This window comes from Prionailurus viverrinus, chromosome B2 (genome assembly GCF_022837055.1).
Source record: "Prionailurus viverrinus isolate Anna chromosome B2, UM_Priviv_1.0, whole genome shotgun sequence".
NCBI lineage: Eukaryota > Metazoa > Chordata > Mammalia > Carnivora > Felidae > Prionailurus > Prionailurus viverrinus.
The window spans coordinates 50,657,697-50,666,945 of record NC_062565.1 but is presented as its reverse complement, the minus strand read 5'-3'; positions in this window follow the sequence as shown (position 1 = coordinate 50,666,945).

Below are 9,249 nucleotides of genomic sequence, written 5' to 3'. Positions count from 1 at the left end.
GAGAGAGAGACAGAGAGACAGAGAGAGAGAATCATACCAGGTTCATTGCTAGCATGTCTCTTGTCGTTTGGGGACACAATCTGGACATCAGGTCCTTATAAGCACATAGGACCACAGTTGCCTCATTTTTAATGGTACAGAATACATTACATGACTGTATTATAGTTAATTTAAATAGTCCCCTATTAGTAGACATTTAGATTGGGTTGAATCTATTTTTTGTCCAAGTGCATAAAACTTGCATGTTCAGTTTAGCAGAGTTCTAAAGCAAATTCTTATACAAGCACTATCCAGGTCAAGAAATAGAACTTCCTGCTAGTTCAGTAAATCAAGGTCCCCTGGTTGCAGCCCCCAATCTCACCCACTCCTGATCTTAAACCCCTTCCTGCATCCTGAAGGTAATTGCTGGAATGACTTTTTATATTTTTACTGCCTTTGCATGACTATTAAAGAACAGTTTGGTTTTGTCTTTTGGGGGGAACTTAACAAATAGAATCATATGGGAGACTGTAAAAAAAAGTATTGAAATATAACATACGTACAGAAGAGTGCACAAATCATAGTCTACAGCTCAATAAATCACAAACACACACAAATCTAGCCATCACCTGGTTAGCATATATTCTGCTCAACATTGTGTCCATAAGAATCAGATTGTTGTGTGTAGTTGTAGCTAGTTATTTCACTGCTACATTACATTTATTTATTTTTTCTTTTTGGAAGTTTTATTTTTTAAAAGGTTTTTTTTTTTAATTTTATTTATTTATTTTGAGAAAGAGAGAGAGAGCACAAGCAGGTGAGGGGCACAAGCAGGTGAGAAAAGGAGAGACAGAATCCCAAACAGGCTCTGCACCATCAGCACAAAGCCTGATGCGGGTCTCGAAACTACAAACTGCGAGATCATGACCTGAGTTGAGATCAAGAGTCAGACGTTTAACCGACGGAACCACCCAGGTGCCCCACATTTATTTTAAGTTTTTTTATTTAAGAAATCTCTACACCCAACGTGGGGCTCAAACTTGACCCTAAGATAAAGAGCCACATGGTAAGCCAGCCAGGTGCTCCTCAATTTATTTTTATTTCACCCCAAATGTCTTTTTCCCATGCTCTAAAATAAGGTGTCTGCTTGCTACAAATTTTGCCTCAAAATTCTTTGAGAAAGTAGTGTGTCATGAAATTCAGCTCCTCTCTGAGATTTCCAGGATTTTGTATCTATTCATCCTGCATGGTCCTTGAGTATATACAACCACTGGATCTGAGAGTTTGAGCTAAGTTTAAAGGTCACTTGTGCAGCAAGTGTCTGAAGACACAAGAATCTCTCTTACTATTTGCCAAACAAAAGTTTACCCAGCATGTTTTCATTGCTTTGCAGAGAAGGGAGTTTCTTTTCTTTAGAGCATAATCACCAAATAAAAACAAGACTTAAAATGCACTTTAGTGTACCTTGAATGTTCTGATTTTCCTTGTTTTTCAAAGGGAGAATTCGTATTCTTATTGTTCCACCTCTGAGCAGGGATGGAGTAGATTAGTGTGTGGGTTTAACTTTTTTTTTTTTTAACTGGGATATAATTGACCCTACCATATTAGTTTTAGCTACACGACATAATGATTTGGTATTTGTATATATTGTGAAATGATCCCCGCCATAAGTCAGCATCCATCATCACACAGGGTTACAAGTTTTTTTCTTGTGATGAGAAGTTATAAGATCTACTCTCTTAGCAACTTGCAAATATATAGTTTCATTTTATCTCCTGTGCATGTTTAACTTTAGCAGAAACTGCCAAACTGTTTTTATAAAATGGCTATATCATTTTGCATTCTCACCAGTAATGTACATGAGTTCCCGTTGCTTCTTAACCCAGTCTTTTAAATTTTAGCCATTCTAATAGGTAGGTAGTGCTATTTCAGTGTGGTCTTAATTTGCATTTTCCCTGATGATGTATGATGTTGAACTTCTTTTTGTATGCTTATTTGCCATTTGTATATCCTCTTTGGTAAAGTGTCTATTCAAAACTTTTGTCCACTTTTTTTTTTAATGTTTATTTATTTTTGAGAGAGAGAAAGAGTGTGAGAACAAGTGGGGGGAGGGGCAGAGAGAGAGAGGGAGACACAGAATTGAAGAGACTCCAGGCTCCAAGCTGTCAGCACAGAGCCTGACATAGGGATGGAACTCATGGACCGCGAGATCATGACCTGAGCTGAAGTCAGACGCTTAACTGACTGAGCCACTCAGGTGCCCCTGTCCACTTTTTTATTGGGTTGATTTCCCAATAAAAAAAATTGTAAGAGTTATATATTCTGGTTATAAGTCTCTTATCAGATATAAGTTTGATTTTTTTTTTTTTTTTGGAGAGAGAGAAGGAGAATCCCATGAGGGGCAGAGAAAGAGATAGAAGCGGGGCTCACCTGGGGCTTGCGTTTTACCCAAAGTGGGGCACAAGCTTACCTGATGTGGAACTCGAACTCAGTAACTGTGAGATCATGACCTGAGTTGAAGTCAGATGCTTAACTACTGAGCCACCCAGGTGCCCTAGATATTTCCTTTATATCTTTTCGATAAAAGTCTATAATTGGATATGTCTTGCATGTTTTTTCTCCAGTTATTGTGTCTTATCAAATACAAGACCACCAAGATTTTCTCTTAGCAATTTTATTTTTCAGCTCTTAAATCTAGGTCATTGCTCCATTTCTAGTTATATGGTATGAGGTAAGCGCTGAGCTTCATTTTATTTTGCACATGGATGTAAAATGGTTTCAGCACCATTTGTTGAATCAAATTTTAATTATTATCTTTGGTTAAATGAATATTCAGAATTTCTGCATTTATGACTATGGTTACAGGTAGACCATTTGGTGTACTATAATTACCTTTCCCTTCTTAGACAACAGATTGTTTATCCCAGAGTTGTTAATTGTCTCCTTTTATTGCTTAGTTTTCTATATAGCAATAGTTTATCCTCAAACACTGTCCAAGCTATACAAGTTGTTTTCTTTTTTTTAAGTTTATTTATTTATTTTGAGAGAGAGAGTGAGCAGAGGAGGGGCAGAGAGAGAGAATACAAGCAGGCTCCACACTGCCAGCATGGAGCCTGATGCTGGGCTTGAACCCATGAAATGTGAGATCATGACCTGAACCCAAATCAAGAGTTGGACACTCAAACAACTAAGCCACTCAGGCACCCCAAGTCCTTCTCTTAATAGTAACTCATATTTTTTCTTTTTTTTTTCAAGTTTGTTTATTTATTTTTGAGAGAGAGAGGTGCAAGTGGGGAAGAAGCAGAGAGCGGGAGAGACAGAATACCAAGCAGGCTCCACGCTGTTGGTGCAAAGCCCGACACAGGGCTCGAACTCACCAACTATGAGATCCTGACTTGAGCTGAAATGGAGAGTCAGATGCTCAACCAAGTGAGCCACCCAGGCACCCCCTCATATTTTTCTGAAAGGCAATCCTGGAACCTTCCATCTCTCCTCAACTGTGGACAGACTGTGCAATAATCCTGATGCTCTCCTGTCCTGCTGTTTCTCTTCACCATCTTCTTTGGACTTTCTTCTCCTTTTTGTGGGATTCCACATCTTTCTCATTGGTATAGTTCCTCATTTGGTGGAGCACACACCCCACTAGTTTCCTATGAAAAAATGGATGAGAGATAGTTTTTGAACTCTTGGATATTTGAAAATGTCTTAATTCTAGTCACATATTTGACTGAGGCTTTAGCTGAGAATAGAAGTCTAGGTGGTGGGGCACCTGGATGGCTCAGTCTATAAAGCATCTGACTGTTGATTTTAGCTCAGGTCATGATCTTGCACTTTGTGAGATCGAGCCCCGAGTCAGGCTCTGCACTGACAGCATGGAGCCTGCTTGGGATTCTCTCCCTCCCTCTCTCTCTCAAAATTAGAAGAAAAGAAGAAAAAGAAGAAGAAGAAGAAGAAGACGTCTGAGTTGGAAGTATTTTCACTAAACAATTTGAAAGTATTCCATCATCTTCTAGCCTTCCGTGTTGCTATTGAGAATAGTGGGATGTTTGATTTCTGGTCCTTTGAATGTGGCCTACTTTTTCTTTTTAGAAGCTTTAAAAATTTTTATTTTATTTTTGAGAGAGAGAAAGAGAGAGAGAGAGAGAGAGAGAGAAAGAGAGAGAGAGAATCTTAAGTAGGCTTCATGCTTAGTGTGGAACCTGATATGGGGCTTGATCTCATGACTGTGACATCATGACTTGAGGCAAAGTCAAGAGTTGGACGCTTAACTGACTGAGCCACCCAGGTGCCCCCCTTTTTAGAAGCTTTTAAGATATTTTTTGTTATTTCTGATTATCTGAGATTTCATGCTAATGAGCTTCGATGTGGGTCTTTATGTAAGCACCAGGTTCTTACTGAATTCAGTGCTGGGTCATGTTCTTATATTTAAAAGGATCGTAATTTTATTTTCTTTCTTTTTCTGGTTCTCTTTTTGAAACTTCTTTTAGTTGGGTGTTGTAGCCAACAGATTGTCATTGTCACCTACTCATTACTTGCCCTGGGCATGGTACTCATGCCAGCCACTCTGCCAGGCAACATTGCATCGCCTATGTTTACTAAGCGTTGACTACTTGCAAGAACCATACTTGGGCCTAGAGAAAGTTAGAAGATGTAATACTTGATCAAAGGAATCCAAATCTATTGAGGCCAAGATAAAATACAAATAGAAAAATATAAACAGCAAATAAAGTGGAAACAGATATTAGCAATTACTCTAGCACTAAAATTTACTTTAATTGTCATGCTTCATCTATTCATAAATAGCCTGTCACCTGGAGTAACACCAAGTTTCTAGCAATGACTTAGAATGGCTCAAATATAAAGAAATGTCAACAGCTGATCAAACCCAATGATCAAGACTATAATTCTGACTTTGATAAACATATAATAAGAACAAAGTGTCCAGAGTAGGAACTAATTCTACCACCTTTATTTTGTATAAAAACAAAGTCATTTATCGTTGAGTTCAGGGTGGCAGACCAAATTTATGCCTTTGTCACCTCTTCTTGAGATGTTCCTCAATGTCCATAATGAAGTACAAAGGAGCGCACTTACAAGCCAAGAGAACATAAGGGAGATCATAAGGGTATAAGAAAGGTCAACACATTTCTGGGAGATGGGAAGTAGATGGAGGGTACACAGACCCATGTAGTGAGGAGGTGTAACAGTGGAATAGAGGTGGGGCTCTGGAGAGGCTGCGGGCTTCAGGTCACGGAGCTGGAAAGTAGGAATGGGGAAGGTGGGAGGTCCAAAAATGGGACCAACACTAGAAAGACTTTCTACAGATCAGCTGCTACCTGTCAGGCCCTCTCCTAGCGGGTGTTCATCCAAACGTGTATCCTAGGGATTAAAAACAAAATAATTTTAAAATCAACCACAGACAGAATACAGAAGACCTCATAAAAATTACAGCACAGAACATAACTTTTGCAGAGTTAAAGGTGTAGTTGACAGATGGCAAAGGGGGAAACGTGGAAGGAAATTGAGATAGGGTCCCTTATATCCTTGTGTGGAAGGGAGTCACCAGATGCTGACCAACATTGATGGGATAATAAATAATGGTTTAATGTGTTATTTCAAAGCTTCCAAGTATCTACTAGAAGCATTGAAGAATAATTCAATAACAACATATGACAGAAAAATCATGAAAAGGAAGGTAGAGGGGAAGAAGAGGAATGGCCATGCCCCTGAGTTAAATTCATTCTGGGAAATCTATGGGTATCCAGACTAGGTAAACTAAGAAACAGAAGAATAAGGAGAGGATTTAATTTTTTTAAATGTTTATTTACTTTTTGAGAGAGAGAGGGAGAGACAAAGCGTGAGTGGGGAGAGCGGCAGAGAGAGAAGGAGACACAGGATCCAAGGCAGGCTCCAGGCTCCGAGCTGTCAGTGCAGAGCCTGATGTGGGTCTTGAACTCACGGGCCATGAGATCATGACCTGAGCCAAAGTCAGAAGCTTTATCAACTGAGCCACCCAGGTGCCCCTGTCACAAATACTTTTGATTGGCTTCCATTCATTGTGTGTGATTAATAATATTTGTGTTTATGACATGAGTGCTAACAGCTGTGCTTCTACTCTGCATCTTCCTAGTGCCAAATATACTAGCTGGTTCTGAGTGGCCCTCCATTTAGGGAGTGCTTTCCTGGGTCTTCATACATAAGATTTAATCAGGAACCAGACCAATGGAGAGTAGTGAGCCCAGAGAGGCAGGTGAGAAGACCCCTGGGCTGATCAGTGGAATGAATGGGAGTAAGGACAGCCTGTAAGTGGCCTTTACTCCAGAAGGTGCCGCAAAGGCCATTGCTTTTCTTTTGTCAATGAGCCCCTACCAGTAGGGGTCAAAGTTAAACTGCCCCCTGACATCAGGGCTTTATTGGAGGGTGGAAGTGACTGTCTTGGGGGCCAAGTGGGTCCTTTTAAACTCACGGATGAGGGTGAGTGAGACAGGAAGACCCTTTAAAAGTGGGGTGAGGGGATGGTTGGGGGAGATGAATAATCACGTGTGGTGACTGAGGAAAAAAAGATAGGATGAATTTTAAAACCAGAACCAACTCCCACACTTCATTATGATGTTCAAAACAGAATAATTGTGTTGCTTCTGACCAGAATCCCTCCCTCAGAATTGAGGTGGTGTTTTCTGAGAAGAGGAGAAAGCCTCTGGCCCTGGGTGATTTCAGTGGTCTCCTCTGTCCTGCAAATATTTACATGGAGGCCCTGTCCATGACGGTTTTGCCTTGACCAAGAGAGAAGAAATATATCCTGCATGTTTTTTTCCTTAGCTATTTTTTGCCCTGCTAAGAAAACAGTATTTTGGAAATCTAAGCATCCTCAGCTAAGCCTTGGAGAGGCTTTCTCTTCTTTTTTAATCTGACAGAGACCTCATGTTTCTTTTGTTATAAAATACAATACAATAATTGCACAGTAAGCAGGAGACCCAGGGTTCTTTGCACTGGTGCAGGGTGAGATATAAAGGTCTGGGAGCCCTTGCTTCTTCACGCTCCTGTGTAATTTCATGGTAGCAGGTTCTCTTGTGCACACAGCAGGAGCAGAGCACATAGCTCGTATCTAGCTTCCTATATCAGCTGGGGCTCTTCCACACTCAGCAGATCTTCCCGGGACTGTCCTTTTCCCACCTCTTGGGAACCATTTGGTTTTGCTCTGGTTATAAGGGAGATGGAGAACATCCCCTGGAGGAACAGAAGTGCATGAGCTGTTGAAACTCCATTCTGAGATGTGGAAATTTTTCATAAAGCCTGGGGAAAGGAGGTCAAATACTCATTGTGCCAAATGCTTTCTACACATTACCTTAATCCTCAAAACGATGACGTAGAAAGTGGTTAACTGTCTTCATTTCACAAGGAAGAAAACTGAGCTCCAAGATGTTAAGTAACTTATAGTACAGAGTAAGGGTTAGTTAAGAGCATGAGCCTTGGGGGGTGGGGGTGGATTGGGAAGAGGTTGGTCAAAGGGGACAAATTTGCAGTTAGAAGATAAGTTCCAAACAAACAAAAACAAAAATGAAAACAAAAAATGTGAATCAGTTTGGGGATCTTATGTACTGCATCATATACTTGAAAGTTGCTAAGAGACTAGATCATAAATGTTCTCATCACAAAAAAGGAGTAAGTATGTGACATGATGGAGGTGTTGGTGGTAATTGTATTGCAGTATGTAAATGTGAAATCAACACTTTGATGGGAGGTAGCCTTTTTCCTGTGTACCTTTATTCCTCTGGGTGTTTTGAACCATGTGAGTGTATTTCCTTTTACATTCACTTCCAAGTCCCCTTTTCATAAGCACCAAACTTTCATCCAGTCCCTTGGATCCAATCTGAGTATGTCTTCTAGTGTTCAAGCACCTTTTCGCGGTGCCTGGGTGGCTTAGTCGGTTAAGCATCCAACTCTTGATCTCAGCTCAGGTCTTGATCTCAGAGTTGTGAGTTCAACCCTGCACTGGGCTCCATGTTGGGCATGAAGCCTCGCAGGAAAAAAAAAAAAAAATCATGTATCTTAAAAAAAAAAAAAAGGAAGCAAGCCTCATATTTTGGGGGCACCTGGGTGGTTCAGTTGGTTGAGCACCTGACTCTTGGTCTCAACCCAGGTCTTGATCTCAGGTTCGTGAGTTCAAGCCCTGCATTGGGGCTCCATGCTGGGCATGGAGCCTACTTTAAAAAAAGAAGAAACAAGAACCTTCTCACAAAGCTTCATCTCTGTGGAAACCACTCTTTCTGCTAAAGGATCTGAATAAGTTACCCTCATACGATTTAATGTCTACATTCTAGCAGGGCCTTTGTGAGACAGTGATTTGGCCCAGGCCTGACTTGAATGGTAGGAAGTGTACTTTGGTGGGATGATGGGAAAACACTCTAGGACTGGTGTGTGCTGTGTGAGTCCACCTTAATCTACATTCGATCATTTTGGCCCTGCTTGTTTTATAGTTAGTGGTTCACATTTACTGAGCACCTTCTCTGTGCCAGCCTCTGTTTGAAGTGTTACATATTCATTTACCCATTTAAGATACACAGCCACACTATGATGTGGGTGCTATCACCATGACTTTCAGAAGTGACAAGCCGTGGCTCTGAGAGCAGTAACTTTTCCAGGGGCACTTAGTTTATCACTTGGGGGAGTCAGGATTTGAACCCAGGCAGTTCTGCTCCTGAACCTGTGCTCTCAACCACCCACAGTGTTTGCCTTGGTCTCACAAAGCTCTGCGGTGCTCAAAACCTGGGGAAGGAGGGGAAATGGCTAATGGGGTAAGGGAGAGGGCACTCCCAGCAGTTGCCACTGAGCAGAGGGCTTGCAGGGGAAGGCTTAAGAAGGGAAAATTCACTCCCCATCCTTCAGAAAACGCCACACCAGGAAAAGTCTACATGTTCAACAAGCCCCAAGTAACTCATTTGAAAGAGAAAAAGATGAGCCAACCTAATTCTGACCAAAAAAATGGTCTCAGTGAAACAGAAATTATGAATGTTTACTTCCTTGAAGACTTTTTCAAACTCAGAAAAGACTATGCCACGTGATGCCTTTAACTAATGAGCTCAGATTCACTATAAATGTAGCTTAAATGAAACTTTCCCAAGAAAAGAGAGACATGTGGGTAATATTCCTAGAGGTTCCTGATACTCCTCAACTGGAATGTTCAGGCTCAGAGAGCCAAGGAGCTTTGCTGAAGGTCCACGGGAGAGGTGGTCACAAGGCCCTGAACAAACCAGCCCTTCCCAAATTGTG